Raw genomic sequence first — 21035 nt, forward strand, 5'->3', positions numbered from 1 at the left:
TTCCACTCTTTAAAATAACTGTTACTAGATGGATATAAGCAGTAGGTTGGCAGAACTACTTCTGCCAGGAAGGATCTTGCAAGGTAGAGTGGCTGGGTTCTAAATAGAACATTAAGTGATGCACAATAAAAAATCCTATCATAACTTCACATATAATATTATGGGTTCAGAGATGACTACTCAGGAATGAAAGTTTAAAACAGATGGTTATAAAAGGAAAATGTTCTTTCAGTGCTTAGTAATGGAAACAATGTTAAAAATGCCAAGGAAAGGAAAAGAGAACAAACAGGAAAGCATATAAAATCATCTGTATCCTGAACAGTATGTACAGTTCTGGTTGTCCTTCTCAAAAAGGACACAGAGAAGGTCAGCATAGATATGGTTTTTTATTCCCTACTCAGCCTGAAAAGAAATAACAGAGGGATGATAGACTGGAGGTGTATACAGTCCTGAGCGGCAAAGAGAGGACAAACAGAAAGTGATGATTGTCCCTCTCCCAGTACAAGAGCAAGGGAACTTCCCATGACTTTGGCAGGTATGAAATTATAAACAAACAAAAAATACCACCCCCCTCCAAAAAAAAGAAGAAGAAGAAGGTGGTTCTCCACATAATGTCCTTAAACAAAAAAATTATTATCAAAAATGTGCACTAAAACTGTGAATGAATTCAGGAAAAGAATGTAAAAGTTCAAGCATCAGAAACTCACAAAATATTAAATACCATATCTAGCTCGGGAGACTTCTGAGCCCTGAGCCACAAGGTTCTGGAGACTGGAATGTTATTTTGGGGATGCATCCCTATATGGTGTTTTTCTACCTTCTTTTTCTCTTTCCTAGATCTACTGTTGACCATTATTGGATATTGGCTAGATGGACCTTTGATCTGACTTAGCACTGAAGTCCCTACATTCTCAAAATCTTATATATGATGAGATTCTGCTCCTGGAAAGCCCTTGCACTAAGAATTTTGTCAGACATGCCCTCAGACAAATTATTATATCTGTCCAGCTTAACAGAAATTAAATGGGGCCACCACAGAGAGGAAACTACACTGACCGCCACTCAGTCATTTTCATTTTTCTTTGTTCAGACCACTTTTTGTTACTGTTTCAGATACCAACTGTAATGATGAAGAGATAGGATAGTGTCACTGATGTGTTCTCACTATTGGTGATTTTTTGATTATATTTTTGTTTCAATTTTTTATTATTAAATTACATGCACTAAATTTCAGAAAAAACACAAAATTACAGTAATTTCACGAATACAAGCCGCACCGTTTTGACTAAAATTTTGCTCCCACCCCGGAAATGCAGCTTACACTCAGGGGTGGCCACTATGTGAATAATTTTCTGACATTTCCAACCCCAGAAGTGCAAACTGAGGTGCCGAATCGAGCAACTGCCCGTAAAACCCGGCTTTTTGCGATTGTTACAAATTGGTTTCACAGCGGGTGGAGCCGGCTCAGTGCCGGCAGTGCGGGGAGGATGGGAAGGCGGGGGAAGGCAGGGGACTCCCTCCTTCAGGCAGCCCAGCCCAGGGGAGTGACGGGGGGCTCCGTGCTGCCATCCCTGTGGCCCAGGGGGAAGGCAGGGGGCTCCCGTCCTCTCCTGCTGCCGCCGCCACAGGAGCAGGCAGGCTCTTTCCCCTCCTGCCGCAGGAGTGGGGGTGCTCCTTCCCCTCCTGCCGCCGCGGGTGCCGGCAGGCTCTGTGCCCCCTACCACCGCAGGGCAGCGCCGGGCCGGGGCGAGCGAGCCTGGTGGCAGTGGCGGCCGGCCCCGAGTGGCTCTGCTGAGCAGCAGCGCCGAGCTGGGCCACCTGGCCCCGTAGGCAGCCCCTCACGGCCCAAGCCGAGCCAGTAAACCACCCCCCCAATCCCACGATTCTGTTACTAATTGGCAACTTTGTTGCACGTGGGCCCTCGCTGCGAATGACAGAGCGGCTTATAATTGGGTGTGGCTTGTATATGGACAAAGAAAAAAATGTTGCCAATACCCGGAGATGCGGCTTATAGTCAGTGCGGCTTGTAATTATAAAATTACTGTACTTTCACTTCCACTAGCACAGACATAGACTAAAATGTTGTATCTTTTCATATATATGGACACAGAAGGTAGATGCCAAGCAGAGGTGTTAGATAATCAGTCTTTGCATTTTTGTATCTTTTACCTTAGAAAGTACTCATATCTGCCTTGATATCAAGTGCACCCAGAGAAGAATATCCCTTTCACCATCTATTTGTTTCTGAGATGTGTGGGAACACCACTCACAGAAAACAACAACCAAGAAAACAGCACAAAAATAAATTTTAAAAGGAAAAACAAAATATTTAAGCTTGTGACATGTTCCCTTCCTTTCTTCTGTCACATCACTAGAAGTCTAAGTGAAGATTTTCCTCTTCCAAGGAAGAGGACTTTCCAAGGTTTTCCCAATGTCTTGCTCTGTACTGCCACAATTATCGGGGCATGGAAACAACCTTCCCCGGTCTGCTGTGGGCTCCCCTTGTAAAGCCCAGCAGGGACCAGCCTGGTCACCCACTCTGGCCCAGGTCAGGCTGTCAAAGGAGGACTCAAATCATCACAGAAAACACTCTTACCACAGTGCCACTGAGAGTCCACTCTCTTCTTGCTCCACATCTTCAGCATCTATCTCACAATTGCTTCGGTTCCTAAAGGAATGTGGGACAAGAGGAATTGGATCAGGTAGCTCCTGGGTGTAGTGGAGGTGATTCTCTTCATGGGGGAAAGCACTTTGGGGAGTGCTTTTTGAGGAAGCGGAAAAAACTCCAGCAAGTTTTTTCCTCCCATAGAACGAGAGTGGCATTTTGGAATGCCATTGGCAGAGGAATTTGAGAAACCTACTGTTCAAACCTTTTTATTTAACCAACCGGGTCCTGGTTGCCTTCATGAACGTGAAGTCATGACGTGGAACCACTGCTATTGCCTTTGGAGACCAATTCAACTCCATCAGGTAGCAGCCATCAGCCCTGAGGCACTCACAGTGTGTAACTGATACAGCAAGTTTCAGGTGACTTTCAGTAATTACAACCGGCATTGAGAACGCAGTAGGAGAACAAAGACTTTCCTCCATCTAAAAATGCAACACACTTGACCTTGGCACAAACAGCTTTGCCAGATGCTGTGATATATTTAACCTTCAGTTTCAGTGTTTCAAAAACTAAGTCTTGAGGTGTTGAAAGCCCTAAATGTTTTTAATGGAAAGTGAGAGAAAACAGCAAATCAACCACAGAGAAGGCTCTGCCTAAAATTGCAGCTGCATGACTGTGACTGGGTAAAAAAAAAAAAAATGTTTTTAAAACAGAAACTGCTGATGCGGCTTTTGGTGAAGCCTCTGCAGCAGCTGTGATGGCTTTTAACTTTGAGTTTCAGTGAGGAAAACATGATATTTCTTGCATTGTCATTATTATGAATAACACAGGCGGGTTTCAAAATGTGAGGCCAGGTTGAGGAGCAGACGTAAAGTTAGCTGTGCTTTGAACCGGACCACATAGCAGGGGCTGAGCGGTTTGTGGGACATTGTAAGTACAGGGAGCATAGAGGCTGTCAGTCTGCAGCTCAGTTTAACTTCAACACAACCTGATGTTGATGTTGGCTGGCAGCAGTGACACTCAGGATAATGTCTCTGCTGCCTCCAAGGATGCCAAGGTACCACATGGTGAGAACAAAGCACAGAAGTACAAACCAAATGTGAGAAGAAACCTAGTATCTCAGGGCATGCCCGTCCCTTTCTTTCATGTAAGAACACGTGCCTGGTGCCTCACGTGCTCTTCCTCACATGGCAGAATTGCTCAGCCTCTTGACACTCCCCACAGGAAGTGGTGACTCCAGGGCAGAGTGTCCCATGAAATCTCTGAAAAAACGGAGATTACCTCTTTCAAAAAGAGACAACGAAGTGATTGGTTTCAAACATCATGTCTCTTTAATAATATCTGCTCTTGGGAGAACAGAGGGCTGAGAAATGCTTTTGCCAAAAGCTGGCTGAACACTAAATGTCTTTATGAAAAGTGCTGATTTTGAGGAATTAATATTTTCAAAAATAAAGAAAAAAATCTGATTTTCTGACTAGTTTTTATTGAATTTCTCTGAAAGAGAAGGAAAGGATCTTGAAAATCATAGGTCGTTCATATTGATCTCTCAAGACCCTAAATTTTCATCCTGGGAACACAAACGCTCCCAAGAGGGGACACTTCTATGCTTGAATGCCTATTCTCTGTCTGAGAGAGCTGGCAGTAGCTGTTTCTTTCTTTGAATACATAAGTTAGCAAGAATTGCAATATGTGTATACTACTGGAAAATACAATTCAGATTTTCAGAGATGGTAACCTTGAACCCATTCTGATTCCCTGCTAAGACTTATTATGTAAGTTTGATTTGGGATTCGTTCATGCATGAGCCAGGGATCATTCTCCACATAACATTTTGTATTTCTTCCACCTCTTTCAAATTCCCTTCATTACTCCCCATGCAAAATTCCTAGACCTGGAGGCAGATGGTGGGTGGAAGAAAGGGTGTGGCCATGTCAACAGTGCTTCATGCTAATAGCAAAAGGAAAGATTTGCCAGAGATTGGCAAATGCCAAGGACACATATCACCTATTGAAAAGTTGCAAAGGCAGCAAGTCTCCTTTGTTAGTTGCTCTGGGAATAGATGTTAATGCTGCCACTGCAGATCTCTTTATTGGCCGCTTGTTGAAATAAGAGAATAGGTCTATCAGAGCTGGAGTTCCTGACTGGAGGAAAACGAGGTAAGGGAACTAGGTTTATTTCCTGTTTGGAGGGCTCTGGAGGTAATTTTGTTCATTTTTGTATTTTTTGTCTGAAGAAATGGGAAAAGTGATGAGCCACTGAAGATCAATGGATATGATATGAGATGACCAACTGACCAAAGCCAAGACCCTGTCCCTGACTCAGTGCTGAATCTCTGAGACTAAATTAAGCATTATGCTGCATAAGATGCTTGCATTTATTGTCTTTAGTCAGTACCTTTGTTTAACCTATTTTTTGGGAGTCATTGATCTCACCAGTGTCATGGATTAGCTAGGCACCAATATAAGGTACCAACACTGCCAGAATATCAGGCCTAATGCTTCACTTTGAACTTTTAAAAACTGCATTTCTTAGAAACACAGGTGAAGGAAAAGAGAAAATGTTAAGGGAAAAATTATCTCTTTTTTTATCCTTCCTCACTGAACAGGATAGGAATTGAGCTATAAGGTTTTGGGAGCCTTTGTTTTCAGTGCCCTATCCTACATTTTGAACATGAACCTGAATAAAATTCCATTCATGACGGCTTTCCCCAGCGCACTTGGAAACAATATGAGGCCAGGATAATGTCATACACCACAGCTTCGTTAGCACTGCAGCCCCATGAATGTGTTGTGAACCTCTCCCCTACAAAGGGCTTTAGTTCAGGCCTAATGCAGTCCCCAAACTGAGGAAATTACGGAAAAAAATCCTTTAGAACTCATAATCTTATTTCATGATTTCACATAAAGCTGATGATAATGTGGTAGAACAAAAAAAATTATATAAGACAATGTATTTCTCATATTCATTACCTTAGCTTGACCATGAAATTCTAAACTTAATAGAAGACAAAGAAATTAGACATATATGGGCACATTAATGTTCATTACCAGACTTTGAGTTATACAATCCAAACTAGAAATGACAATGCATACACACACAGAGAATAACAAAAAATGGCAACAGTAACCCCAAACAGCCATTTTTACAGAAAGATCCTTAAGTGAGGTCAGGATCTATTTACTGAAATGTAAGAATTGTATAATTAAACACAAAAAACAGTGCTTCAGATTTTTCTCTGACAAGAAAGCAACGACCTCTGGATACTGATGTGCATCAAGGAATAGTATTTAACACTGTAGGAACGTTAGTGTGTTTTCTTTTATTGCAAAGACTATTTTAACCACTCTGTAAAGCTGATATCATGAACTAAACATACAGAGAAATAAAGATTCTTTTTTTCTGAGGAAAATAAAATTTCTCTTCATATTAATACAAAAGATTTGAAAAACAACATGTTCTGGCCTTAAGCATCAGACTTACATTTTGTCTTTTGTTATCACTTACAATAGCCCTGCTGCTTGAATACCCAGCCATATCAAATGTAAGTTATTTGTATATCTCCATCCTCTCAGGAAATCTTGACCTTGAAATAGAATAAATATGTAACATGGGTATTGGGTTTGTGTGTTCATAGCTAACACCACCAGTGCTAAAAACCATAGACATTGAACAAAAACGTGCAGAAGATGAGATTGTGCAGTGCTGTTTGACTCATTGTTGCAAAAAGAGAAATTACAGTTTAAATGTTTTGCTGTCTTTGAATGACCCTTCATTTGTAATTGATTCAGCTCAACAGACTGCAATTCTCAAACCATCAAGATTCAGGACTTATTTGTCCCATGTTTAAAGTATGCTTCAGTTATTCTACCAAAGTCAAACTGTACAGGATAGGACCTTTTCTCTGTGAGTGCTTTGATAATGTGACACATTAACTTAGGGTCTGAGATGACTGGCTATTTAGACTGAGATTTTTAGAAGCAAATCATATTTAGTGTTTGTTGACCAGCTCTACTAAAGGAAGTGGATTACACATAATTCAAAACTCATAAAGAAGTCCACAGTGGGCAAATCAATGGAAATTCTTTGAATGACTACTTGAGGCAACTTTGAGAATTCCTTGTGAGTAATCATACTCACAGATGAATTAGAAAGCATTCCTTGAGTTACATGCATTGACAACCAAGGACATTATCAGCTGCAGTCAAACTGGTAAACCCTAAGGAATGGGATTTTTGCATGAAAACTTCAATGCCTGTGCTTCAGTAAAGCTACAGCACAGACCTCTGACGGCAGGATAGTGGGGTGAAAAACCTGTGGTACATGACATGAGTTCTCCCTTTTGCCAGTGGCTCAGTGTGAAGCTGGGCCTGAGCCTTAAAGATACCCAAAACAAAGGATATCAACTTTAGATCTATGAAAGGTGAAATAAGCAAGGTTTGGAATCAAGGAATCATATCACAATAAGTTGGACTCCTAAAAGGTATTAAAAGTCTATTAAACTTGCTGCCTGCTGTCAGCCATGAAGAAGAAGACAATCTACAGGGAGGACTCAAGAGCTTTTTCCCTCTTCCCAGTCACACACAATTGATCCTGGGGACATATTCACTGTGTTTCTTGTATGCATGTAAGTGTGAGAACACGAGCAAGTGAAGTCTGCAGGAGAAGGAGCACGAGGGACAGACATCAGTTTTCTTTAAAGTAAATAATCACCCTTGCCTTCAAAATATCTAGAATTTTGCTTTGTGTATTAATCTTCTTCAAGAGCACTAACACATGAGTTATAAATTAGCTGTAGGGCTGAAATGATAAACACTAATGTGACAAACTGGAAAAGGTATCTAGAGACTGAAGATAGGTCTGATTTTATTTAATATCTTTATTTAATATTTAATAGTAGTGTGATTAGAGAAAAAATATTGGAAACACACTGGAGGCATTTGCAGAGGATTCTTCCCTGGGAAATGTTTCCTTTCTTTGTTGGGGACTCGTGTTATACAAACGTATAATATGAAAGCATTAAAGGAGTTGTGGGAGATAAAAATAAAACTACAAGACTGATCTACAAAATAATGAAAGGTAGAAGAAAGGGAGGAACGCCCAGAACAAGGCTACTCAAGGCTCTTCAATTGCCCTCTATTGCTGATGCATATTGATGACACAATAACGATACTCACTGAAACTTATTGTCCAGAAAATATTTCTTATGCTATGACTGATGAAATACTGTATCTTCTTACTGATTCTATGAACAGCAGGAGAGCCATTTAAACTAGGAAAAAACATGCTAATTATGTATAAACTCAGGAAAATAATCTTATTTGTTAGTTTTGTGACTTTATTTCAAAGAATGGGTGAGAAAAGGGCAGGGAGAAGGGATATGAATTCTTTGCAGCAATATACTGTTCTCATTTCTGCATTTCTCAAAGCTACATTTCTACTAGATGGAAAAAATTTAAACAAAAAAATGGAAAACTATTAATAAAAGCATTAGAAAAGAGAGGTTGAGATTCATTCTTGAGGAAAGAGGTAGTGACGAGCAAGAAGAAAGGACCAAGGGGCCAGCCCTTAATTCCCTGGGCAGTTCCACTGTGCGAATGTCAAAACATTGCTGTGTGCCTCGGCAGTCACTGTGTAAGGATGCTGGTCTTGGCCAAAAGAACTAGATTCAACACACCTAGTTGGCAATATCAGCGTGTAGATTTTTACTCAGAGACAACTACATAAATTGCATTTCACAGTCTATACAGGGAAGCAAGTTTTTCCACAGTGAGTCAGCTCCTCACAGCGTGTGTACAACAGGGCAAACGAGAGCATCTGTAGCACAAACATGAGAGACAGACTACACATGGCAAAAAAAGTGATGGAATAACAAAATGTATGAACAAAACCAGGATCTTGCAATAGGAAGGGGGAAAAAAAGTAAAATTAGAGGAAGGAGAAAAACCTTCAGGGAAAAACCAATGAAAAACCCATCCAAGAAAAGGTAAAGCATAAGAGAAAGAATAATCAATCCTCCAGTTTTGAAGCTCTGCTACTGGGTGTAAACCACACAATGGCACCAGACATTTGGGTGACCATGCTTGTGCTGACCAATGGATGGTCTGCTGTGCTGGGCTCTGATTGCCCCTGCTCAGTCTGCATTTCATCTTCAGTAGAGCAACGGTCTGAAAAGCAGCCAAGGAAGAAGTGAGCTGCTGTCCAACAGGCACAATGGGGTGAAGGCACGAGCCTTTGGGACTAGTAAATTCATTTAGATTACCACAGGAATCTTATTTTAATTAAAGACAACCCAGTTATGTTGCCCACTTAGTTCTGCTATTTTGTACAACTTATACAGGGATAATATAATGAAAACTTGTAGTGTATTTTCCAGCAAATTTCTTGCTCATTAAAATTACATATTTAGGCAAGTGGAAATGACAGAGTTCAGGTTTGTTTTTTCTTATTCATGATTCATCTGTAAGTACACAGATAAAGTAGGTAGTCACAGGACACCATCAGAGCTACCAGAAGCAGTTGTTCAGGAGAGTTTCCTATCCTGGACTAGTGAAGAGTTGAAAAACTAGGTGATAAGAAGAGGAAATCCCACAAAATATCAAAGTTCTCAGCTAACAGGAGATTGCAAACAATAAAACATTACTCTCTAAAAATTAACATTGCCTGACAGATCATTTATTGTGTCAGAAAGCTCTAAACAATCATAACAGTTGTTTTTGCTTTGTTGAAAATAGCTTGTCCCTGACTTTTTACTGCTTTCTCAAGCATTCCTGGAGTAACTACTGAAGTCAATACAGTTATATTCCAGGCACCTACCCTTTAGAAACTAACCTTGAATATGTTATTTACACATAAGAATCTTCCATATTCCTCTCTCATACAATCACTTTGACAGGGATTTTATCACGTAGGTGAATACTGGAGATGGTTTGGGATTTTTTTATTCAAACACCCAGGGAAAGCTTCAGCCACACTGAGTCGTGTCAGACAATGGAAGAGGCACATTTTCCCCCAGTGCCCCATTAAAATCTTGTCTCTAGAAACAGCAGCCAAAAGGAATATTGTCCCCTAAGTCTCTGTGGAAACCTCTGCTACAAGCTGTATTTCATCAGACTGCTGGCTGAGAGTGAGCCACACCATCTCCTCACCTGGTCAGGTGCTTCCTGGGTGGTGTGAGCAGGACAATGAGCTATTTATGACCAGCTTCCCAGGCTGTCTGAGGAGTTTAGCAGCTACCTCGCCTGGAGTCAATCCAAAAGCTGTACATCAGATGCATACGTTGGGGACACATGGGGGATACCCTATGGAAGAGTGGATGCCAGAGAAACACGTGTTGCAATGCTCCACTGTCTCCTCAGCATGTCTCAGCACAGAGACCTCCTAGGATGCCTCTTCCCCTGCACAAATGGCTGAAGAAAAACCTCTATGCTTTCTGCTTTCCAGACCAGTTAGAGATCCTCTGAGCAAGTCTTGCATTCATTGAGCAGCCAAAACAAATCTGTGCCTCTAAAACAGCTTTTACTCATATAGGCCATTTTCTCCTTGGCTCCTTTTCTCCCTGGTTCATCAGTTCTGCAGGTTTCTTACAAGTGGACATGCAACTGGATTTGGAATGGAAATATACTTGACAACTATGTGTCCTTCATAGTCATAAAATTGTCTTCTCCTGGACTGTTACTGATCTCCTCAGCTCTCTGGGGAAAAAAAAAGTACAGAACAACCATCCATGCAGATGATGCAGATGACAAGGAAAGGACGAGGCTCAGGAGCAGAAAGTAACAGATGAAGGAAAAGACAGTCAGAGACAGAAGAAATTTGATTCACTGGGTTGCAATTAAAAGAATGATTATGTCACTGGTCACTACCAGTCACCACCTGATCAATTCCAGATCTCTACCCTTTCTCAAACCTGTGAGATCAGTAGAAGTTACGTATGCACATAAAGACAGAAGGTTTGAAAGTCCTTATTAATTATTCATTCAAATAACTAATCCAAACAGAGACATTATAGTATACAAAGAATAATGCTCTTCATAGAAGTTGATAGAAAACACTTCCTGTGGAAAAAAGAAAACAAGAGATGTTTACTTGTGCATCTCTGGAGCTGTTAACTTGAAAACAAGAAACAGATTAATTTTATACTGTAATTTGTACTGTAAATTTAAGCTTACAGACATTTTATGATGGTTTATATTGTGTCTATGCATTGTCTTATCCACAGTACTTCCCAATTCTCTGTTTAAAACTGATTGTACAGAAAGATCTGCTTCACCAAATAAAAGGGTAATGTGCATCTCATATAGACACAGTGGATTTTGGTTTTTCAATAAGAGACTAAAAAGCTAAAGGCAATCTGATCCCCTGTTGAGGACCAAGCATTTTGGAAGAGTATCTTTAAAGTAAAAGTCAACAATATTGTCAAAAACACTGACAGAAACTAATATGCATGGAGGGAACAATAGCTAAAAAAAAAAAAGTCACTTTTTAATCAATTCTTTTTAACCAGTAGAGAGAGAATGATGTGTTTAAAAAGTGCCAAGGTCCACATCATGTGTCTGCTAGATTTTCTGTGCTGAGTTCTGGGATGCCATGAGAGTCTCTGGTGCTGTATCTGAGGTGGTTTCACAAGACTCAGGAGCATCCCTTTGGGAAACAAGGGCCCAGATGGATTCCTGCCTGTGGCAATGCCTCAGTCTTGCCTCAGCAGTGATGAGTATGTAGTCAGCTCAATGTAATGATTATTTGAAGGTGTTCTAATGCAATGACACAACATGGCTCGATCAGACTCTACTGCTCAAAAGAGCTCTGTAGTTTTCTGCATTTACAAGGGTGTCTATAAACAGAGGTGGGTAGAATGTAGGTATTTATAGCTGCTGCCTAAAATTTGGTTCAAGCTGTTTCCCAGCTACACTGATGTCCACCTCTCTGTCTTCTAATGTAAGAATCTAATCAATGTTGGGTTTTGGATACAAACCTTCCTAGTAGCTAAGAATGAAACCCTTCTCTGACAGGTAACAAATGTGGGCATCGATTGCCAAAGGCAGGTCAGACACCTTTCAGTTTCTAGAAAGCAGCAATAACATTCCTGATGCTAAATCAGACCCAGTTCATCCTGCTGTGGAGACAACACGACTGATTTCCCATTCCCACCCTAATAAACTGAGCATTAGTAATTCATACAAGAGGAGAACATTTGTGTCAACTGCTTAGACTGTGTGATGGAGCAGAGTTCTGTCAAATATTTGATATTCAGGTGCACAGTTTCAGAGTTTTTTTCTGCAACTTTCTCCTCCCCAGAAGGAAGCAGACTATTAGATTTTCATATAGACTTTTACCTACTGAAAATTATTTTAAGAATTCAGATCGATTAGGGTTTTTTAAATCTGAGATTATTGCAAACTGAAATTTCTCTCCCACAGAAGAATTTTATACTCTTCCTGAATTCAGGCCATTTATCTAAACAACAAAATTCTGTTGAAATTTCTGCCTCTGAAAAAACCTTAACATTTGAGACTTTCTCCACTTCTGTATTGAAGCAGAGAAAACATTTTTGAGAGAGAAAGTTCAGTTTTTTATAACATCAGTTTTAATCAACAATACAACTGGGTAATGATATCCACATAAGGTAGGAGGGCAGACAAAAATGTGGCAATCAACATCCATAAGGAGTTTAAATTAGATTTGTTCAGAAATAAAAGATGACAATTCAGAAAAAAAAATCTACTGAAAATTATATGGTTTAATCCAGCTTTAAACTTTCCCTCTTTAATTATAGTGTAATATTTATAGATGAGTCTTTAGTTAAATGCAGATAACTTTCATTGGGTTTCCAATAAAATATTTGATAGCAGGGAGCTGGGGGAGGCTACAGAGGGAGCTCCTGTGAGAAGTTGCTAAAGGCTCCAGCTGTGTTCAACAGAACCAGTGCCAGCCAGCTCCAAGGGAGACCCACCAGTGGCCAAGGTCAAGCCCATCAGTGACAGTGGTAGCACCTTGGGAATATCATGGTTAAGAAGGAAGGAAAAAAAGTTAAGAAAGGCAGAAGAAAATTGCAACCAGAGAACAGAGGATTGAGAACATATGAAAGCAACAGCTCTGCACACACCAAGGCCAGTGAAGAAGGAGGGGCAGGAGGTGCTCCAGGGCCTGTATCTGAGATTCCCTGCAGCCTCCAGTGCAGATCATGGTGAGACAGGATGTGTCCCTGCAGCCCATTTGGGTTCACAGTGGAACAGAGAATCACCTGCAGCCCCTGGAGCAGCCCCATGCCACAGCAGGTGGGTGCCCAAAGGAGGGTGTGACCCCATGGGAAGTCCACATTGTACCAGGATCTGGCAGGACCTGATGGAGCAGGTTTGAGGAAGGACTTATGACCCACACTGGAGCACTTTGTGAAGAACAGCAGTCTGTGGGAAGGACTCACTTTGGAGAATTTCATGGAAGACTGTGTCCTGTGGGATTTCTGGAGCAGGGGATGGATGTGAAGAGTCCTTCCCCTGAGAGGGAAGCAGCAGCAGTGAAGAACTGGCTGTAACCCCCATTGCCATCCATCTGCAGTTCTGGAGGGGAGATGACAGAGATGCTTGGGAATAAAGTTAAACCTGTAAAGGAGGGAAGGATAAGGTGGGTTTTTAAAGATTTGGGTTGACTTTGCATTATCCTATTCTGATTTTCTTGGTAATAAATTCAGCTAATCTCCCCAGTCTGAGACTGTTTCACTCATGAAAATAATTGGTGAGTGATCCCTTCCTTATCTCAACCCAAGAGCCTTTCACGGTATTTTTTCTCACCCCTGGCTAGATGAGGAGGGGTGCAATGAAGCAGCTTTGGTGGGTACTAAACATCCAGCCAGGATCAACCCATCACATAATGTAGGAAATAAAATTTGCAATGAAAACATAGAAAGAGCAACAAAACTATATGAAAGAAATCCAATCAGTGATTGAAATTCACCCCAGATATGATGCTTATTCATAGGTTTGACTATGTGGGCAATAATTCTGGTTTTTCAGTAGGAGTCACTGCATGTCCAAACCTTCTCCTGCATATTTCTGGGCCACAGATTCCCCTGAGGTGCTTGCCCTAATTTGTCTCCAAACCTACTTCTGCAACATTCAAGGTCCGTGATGGTGAAGTACAGAGCCATTTGTCTCCAGCTCCTCTCACAAAGCCCTACCATGGGCCCCAAGTGGTGTGAAGTGTAAACACAAGGCTACCAAGTAATAGTAGCTTTAGGGAAATAGCCACCCTTGCAAAGTAAAGTGCAACAAGGCATTACACATGTCAAAATTTCATGAAGAGAAAAACACTGCCATTTCAGAGAAAAACATTGCTATTTCAGAACATAAACTTTCAAATGACACTTCATTGAGAGAAGAATGGAAAACTACTGTGTTCGACTTGTCATCCCCTTTATTCCCCCAAAGCACATTGGATGTTGGATCATGTTTGATTCAGAAAAGTTTACACCTTCTGAACAGACTTCATCGTTTATGATGGGGCATACACATTTATTCACCTACAGAAGGCACTTTGTGCTCCACAGAAAAAGGTATTTTTTCTTTCTCAATGTATTTCATGTGGATGTGTTTGAGAGCATTTTCTGTGAACATCTTAATATGTGTATATAGATGTGCATGTTATGTTCTGCCATGTGATTTCTTCCTCCTTTTATAGCCATTTTATATAAATAGTATTGAATGCTGATTAAAAAAAACATTATGCACAAAAACGTACTTCTTGTTTTAAAATCAGAAGTAAAAGACACTGCTTTGTTAAAAAATGAAGAAATACAGAAAATTAAGCATGTCCATTTAGAAGAGGGATCAGAACTGAATCTTATTTTCTAAGTAGCCAAGAAAACAAATCATATAAGAATTCAGACCTCTGACCACCTCTGAAGGGGAAAGTTAATGGAAACAGCACCTCACTGGGGACATTACTGCATATCATCACCTAACAGTGACCCTGGGGGAAATGAAACTGAAGAGAAATGGAGCTGGATGCGTGAGAGGTGGAACTGTTCTCATTTCTGAATGCAGCAGAATAGTCTAATTGGATATACAGCACAGCAAAATGAATAAATACCAGAGGAAAAATATTTTCAAGCTTTGTAAAGGAATGACATGCAGATTGAGAGAAAGGCAAAGTCCTGTATTTCTAGCCATTTTTCATAAATGCAGGATACATAATGACTTAGTCAGAAAAGGAAAATGTAGAGAAGCCCAGCAATTGAAGGGGCTGCACATTCAGCAAAGTATTATGCCTTGCAAGGAACAGACCATGGAGAGCTGAGCATCCAAAATCCATTGAAAAGTTTCTGCAGAAACCAAAATTTTGCAGGTGTACAAACATTTCAGACACCTTTTTTTCTTTTTTTCTGAAGTGGTTGGTCGTTTAATCCATAATTTTCCTGGGCATGAAGATTCTGCAGCCTGTGCAATACTGCTGGTACTCACACTGCTGTGTGTTACGCAAGAAAGGTGCTCAGCTGTGAGGCTGGTACCTGCTTGCAAGCTGTCACACAGCCTCTGCAACCAAAGCCAGCTCCTGTACACTGCCAGTGCTGGTCAGCTGTGAAAGCGGAATAGGAGGAAGAGGAAGAAATGCAGTGTGGCTGGGGAAAGATTAGAAAGTTGATGGTTGTCATCCTAGTGCTGGGAGAGGGTTGATGAGAGGCTGAGGAGCAGGAGGTGGAATGAGGCATAGATCTGCTACAAAGTCAGTGCTGGCAGCCACCAATTGCTGTCAGGAACCCTGGCCACAGTGAGTGCCAAGAGCTTCAGCTGCCATCCCTGACATCAGCAAGGGCTGCTGCAGCAAGCAGTACCCAAAGGAAGATTTGTTTGGAAACCCCTGCTTCATGTAATATGTATTTCCATTTGATGTTTCCAGGCTGAACTCAGGACCAAGTATTTTCACCGCAAAAGCACCAAAATTCTATAATGAAAAGCAAGTACTTTTTGATAGGTTTTGCAGTGCAAGCTTTAGATGCTGTAAGTACCAGAGACTCTTCCCACTGAATTTAAATGCATCCTTATTTCTCACTCCAGCAAAGTCCCAGGCCACAGGTGGCCAAATGGCAGGGTGTACCCCCGCCTGCAGATGATGGCAGTGTGCATGCTCCTGAGGCACCATGGGCAGCCCTGCTTGCAGACACACAAGGATGGACTGTGGAACAGTCTGGGCTGTTCTACCATGGCAGTTTTCCTCTCAAAATGTTTTTAACTGCTTTGTAGCCACTGCAGGCACAGGGACCACTGAGGGCTTCATTTGTCTGAAGCACTGAGTTCCTCTGACTGTGCCTACACTTTTACCACAAGTTCTGCCTCTCAGTCTCAACAGCAAACTGTGCTAAGCTGCCAATGAGGTCAGTGTGGCCAGATAGGCAATGTGTGGGTTTGCAACCCTTCATTAGTCAGAAAAGATTTCTAGAAGATAATTTGGACCCATTTATTGTCCATGACCATGGGCTACATCTTTGCCTCTTATAGCATGTCATAATATGCTCTCAAATTTCTGTTATTCAGAGAGCGTTTTGAGCTCGTACAGACTAGATGGGATGGAGTGTCACTTTTGTTCCACTATGAAGCTTGTATCTCACAACTGGACAAATCTGTGATGCTCTCTTTGCTGTCTGGTCCCTTCCCAGGGTATATAGAACCTGAGGCTGGCACCTCTGTGGAGCGGCAGAGCTGGCACACTTGTGTATATGTAGGTGGTAAAATGGCTTCCTCATTAGTCCTGTGCTAAGTGCTTGCTGAATGAGTTTGGCTCCACAGACTCAAGGACAGGCAGCTCAGGTTGTTTCCTCCAACACTAATACGTAAACAAGTTACTCACTTGGGTTTTTTTTCAGTTAATATTATTCAGAGAGAGTAAAATGCTGTAGAGTATTCATTCTGGTTCCAGTTGTGGAAATAGAGCATGTATAATTACCAATGTGGGTAGCAGTCCATCTCGTAGCCTTACTTATGCCAGTGAAGGATATTATCTCATTATATCAGCTTAGCAGTCTTCTTTCCCTGGAATTCAAAATAAGCAACACTCATAAAGGAATGATAAAACAACTAATTACAAGGGACATTATTTAAAAAACTGAATAGTAGTCAAAATCCATTAATGGACTATTTTACATGATTAAACTACTTTCAAGAAAGTATCCAGGCTTTTTCAGCATAAACATTTCTACATTGAAAATGTAACTTGAACCTAATTCTATGGTCAGCTATTTTTTGAATAAGTATAATATGTGCTTTCATTTATGACAGGGCAAAGATAAGTGAAATTCTTAACTTCATTATGTCTATCATTCAAAGTAATTTAGAAGATAATCCTGCTACATGGAGACTCTTCTGTACTACAACGCTAATAATGACTAATGTCTGGGAAAACAGAAAATAGAGCTGCTAGCAAGGACTTGTTTTAGCATATATTTTAGGATTTCTATTTGAATAAAAAGTGCTGTTCTAATTTAAAGATAAAATACTTCTGGACCTTCAGAAATTTGTTTGGTGCATTTTTAAGGTTACAATACAAAGAAGCTTTGGTTCTGCTCTTTCAACCCAACTGAACCCCAAGCTGAACTACTTTCTTTTCTTCTTGCTGATCAAGTCCAGGAAGAAAGGCTCTGCAAGGCCAAGCTCATCATTTGTTAAATCTGGGAAACCTTTCAATAAACACTCGGTTGCAAGTGGAACTGTGCTACCCATCCCCTGGAAGTATGGGAGCCAAAGAATCCTGCCAATGGCAAACCAAAGGGAAGAGAGGCTGCTTCTGGGACACAGCAGAGGAAGACTTGGACATCAGCAGGTTACAGTAAGACCCAGCTCATTCAGGAGCAGTTCTGTTCTTCACATAGCTGCAAGGGTGAGAGATGTCTTTCCAATTTTTTCATTCCTTTTCTGGATTTCTGGTTCTTCTTGGGACAAGGAAAAGGTGAGACATTTTGGTGAACCCTTTGCTTCATCTTCCTTGGCAAGAAAAACATCCTATATTTTACACTGTGCAATTCATATAAACCAACATATTTGGCAGAGTGAAAATTACAGTGTTTGAGGAAAGATATGGGGTGCATGCAGTTGCAGAAAAACACTAATGCCCATTCATCCCAGAAGTAATGTAGTGCTGCAAATAGCTGTAACTCATTTTACTATCATTTAACTATGAGTTACTCATGTACCTCACATAACTATCCCACGTTTCCATCTCTTGCATAAAATACTGGAACTCTGCTATGTGTGACAATACAGGTGCCATTGCATTGTATTACAATTACAGTTGTATTGTATACAGATGCCATTGTGGACCGAGCAATCTACACACACTGCTTTTAGAGCAGATTCTTTGAAAGATGGAGTGTTGCAGGGTAGTCCTGCTCATGGAACTTGATCTGGTTTGAGATGTCTGGCCTATAGACTTAGAGGTGATGGGAGCTGTTGTCAGAGTTGTGAAATTCCTGGCACAGGTCTCGTGGCTCAAGAAGAGCCTTTCCTGACATGTATGCCATGCATATATTCATTCCACTGTACAATAAACTTTCAAGACCCTGTTTACAGCAGGAAACGCTTCAAAGTTGGTATTTGAAACTGAACTAGCTGAAACTGGTAACTGAAATGAACCTTTTCCTGGCAAGAGGAATGCACCTGTTAAATCAGCACCCTGGGCCATATACATACATCAGTAACTGGTAACAAAACCCAGCCTCAGAAACAATACTGCAGAGTGTAGAGCTTTGTTAATCAGCTTGGTAGGAGGACCAATAAAGTTCATTGTCGAGTTTAGCTACAAATGGCTTCCTTTGTGCTGCAGCTTTTTACATCAACTTTTAACTAGAGCTACCACTTGTACTAGCCAGACTGAGGGCATGATCTTCCCAGAGACACTGGTTCCCATTAAATGAAAAATGGGCTTCTGAAACAACCCTAGGTTTACCCTTGGGCTTCTGAAATGGACCTCTCTGCTTAGGAGATTTCTGTGTCCTCTCTTTAGGAAAGGAACAAAAGAAAACCAAAGCAGAGTGAACATTGACTGGGGGTTTTTGGTTTGGTTGGTGGGTTGGTTGGTTGGTTGGTTGGTTGGTTGGTTGGTTGGTTGGTTGGGTTTTTTAAGACTTGAGAAATGTTGATTTTTAAGGCTCACATAACAAATAAACAAACTACCTACCACTCTGAATGGGCAGTTGGGTCACTCTGGCCCTACCAGGCCATGTCAGCTCTATCTCCAAGGGCTTCAGACCTGGGTGGTGCTTGCATCTTCACTTCCCACACTCAGAGAAGACCACGGGGCAGTTGAGCTGCTCCTGCAGAGCAGAGACTGAGAGCAGCCCTCATGTGATGATTCATGGGCTACAAGTTCAAAAGGTAGGAAGCAGCAAGGGAAGAAGCAGAATCAATCTCAAAAAGGCAGTTTTTGAGTGAGAATCTTTTATATATATGACCATCAACTAGCAAGAGCACAATTTGAAACTGTTTGACTGTGCTGCTGTAAAGCAAGTTCTTGGATCAAGCAGAAATTATTAAACAGTTCCTCTTGATCCAGGAACTGGCAAATTTCACTTTCCTCAGCAAGGGGGAAGAATCTTGCTCAGAGGCAGAGCTACCTCTATGGGAAGATGTTGAGGAGGAGCTGCAGCAACAGTAAAAGAAGCTAATCCTTCCCCCTCGATTTGGAGAAACGCACAGTGAAAACAGATGAATATGCCAAGGGTAACTGAGCAGATTCCCGTTCTGTTTCCTCATTTATATTATTTTGCCTCAGCTAGGGTGAAATTTCAACAACAGCAGCAAGCCAGCAGGCCCAGGTGAGTGGCAGCCCTCGCGGCCCGGGCCCGGCGCTGCGCTTTCCGCGGCGGCCAGCGGAGGGAGGCGGCCGCAGCTCCCTCCGCGCCGGCGTCCCTCCGCACGGCCGGCAACGCGCGCACCCTGCGCTGCTGGCCCCTGCCCACATCAAAAAGGGTGCGATGGGACGATGGCAGCTTCCTTCCGAATTAAAGCCACCGGGAGAGCTCAGGTCAAGCCGCAGACGGGCGAGCAGAGGAGAGGGAGAAAAGAATTTGAGGGCATTAACCAGAGCACTCGGTCACTCCGAAATCAGCGACAGCAGGGCATCCGCGGACAGGTCCGCCTGAAGCCGCGGGTTCCCGGGCTGCCGTGGTCACACACCGGGTACGTCGGTCCCCGGCTGGCTGGCCCTTCTGGGCACCAGGAGGAAGGGCCGGGGCTCCCATCAGCCCTTCTGCAACTTGCCCTCGAGTTTTGCTGTGAAAACAAAAGCAAAACAAACAATCCCATTCTCCCCGTCACGAAAATAAAGCTCGGGCACCACAAGGGCTGGTCGAAAGGATGTTTTTAAATGAAATATCTTTGCAACCGCTAGCTCTTCCCCGAGCCAGCTGGGAGTCGCCCGTATCCCTGGAAGCGAGAGGTAGCAGGGAACAAAAGGCAAACTCCGAAGTGACACTGAAAATAAAAGGGAGCTTTGGATAGCCCCAGGGTAAGGTCGAGGGGGAAAAGTCGGCTGTCCACCAGCGCGCATAGTCCCGGCGCGCTCGGCCCCGTGCGAGGGCGCGGGAGGGCCGGAGCCCCGGCAGGCAGCACGCCCAGGGCAGGCTGCTGCAGCTCCCGGGGCCCTCGGCGGGGCGGTCCGGAGGCACGGCGAGGGCTTCGAGACCAAAGCAGGGGGCAGTGAGCCCCCGCGCCGCCGGCCCCGCAGACACGCTGGAACAGAAAAGGGCTGGGTAAATCAAACTGGTGGGGGTGACCCCAGCCCGCCTCTGCACTCTGCACCCGCAGGCACGGCCATGTCCGTCGCCTCCGCGTCCAACCCCACCCGGGAGCCGAGAGCCCCTTTTCCCGGCGCCGGCGCGGCCGCAGGCCTGGGCGAGGGAAGGGGAAGGGAGGGCGGCGAGGTGACCCACTTAAAAGCTGAGTTCCTTTTCGAAACACTTAAGAGACGACAGGGTTGAAGACTGTGAATGTATGCGTAAATATATACTCATGCATGCCCGCTGCCGGAGGTATGCACCCCCACGCTTGTATGTGTGTGTGGGCATGTCTGGGAACACACACAAAAGCGCGTAACTCCTAAGACAGCCAATGTAATATACTAATAGCTGTACCTAAAAGCAGATAAATAGATATATGCCGGCGGAAGTCTTCTTCTAGGTATATACTATTTTGTATCTATAAGTATTTCATATCTAAATAAATGCTTGTATTTTTGACTGTCTACAGGGTAACTTTTTGCAAGTTGTCTCACCAATCCTCCTCACAATCGCCTCTGTCTTGGTGTATCAAAAACGCTTCGGGGCAACTGTAAGTCTTGTGTGCGCGTACTGACACTTTTGCGGCAGTGGCAGTCTACTGACACTAAGAAAGCCAGATGTGGGGGGCTTATATTAACCTCTGATAGTATCGGACGAGGCGGTCAG

General features: G+C 42.6%; 1 long non-coding RNA gene across 1 annotated transcript; it reads right to left on the reverse strand.

The window, feature by feature from the left end:
- Positions 1-13112: 13112 nt before the first annotated feature.
- Positions 13113-18935, reverse strand: LOC116998120. Its single transcript, XR_004418314.1, has 3 exons — positions 18770-18935; positions 16544-16629; positions 13113-13206 (listed from the first exon to the last, which is right to left on the reverse strand). It is a non-coding gene; the product is annotated as an uncharacterized LOC116998120 (long non-coding RNA).
- Positions 18936-21035: the final 2100 nt, after the last annotated feature.

This window comes from Catharus ustulatus, chromosome 6, assembly GCF_009819885.2.
Source record: "Catharus ustulatus isolate bCatUst1 chromosome 6, bCatUst1.pri.v2, whole genome shotgun sequence".
NCBI classification, from domain to species: Eukaryota; Metazoa; Chordata; class Aves; order Passeriformes; family Turdidae; genus Catharus; species Catharus ustulatus.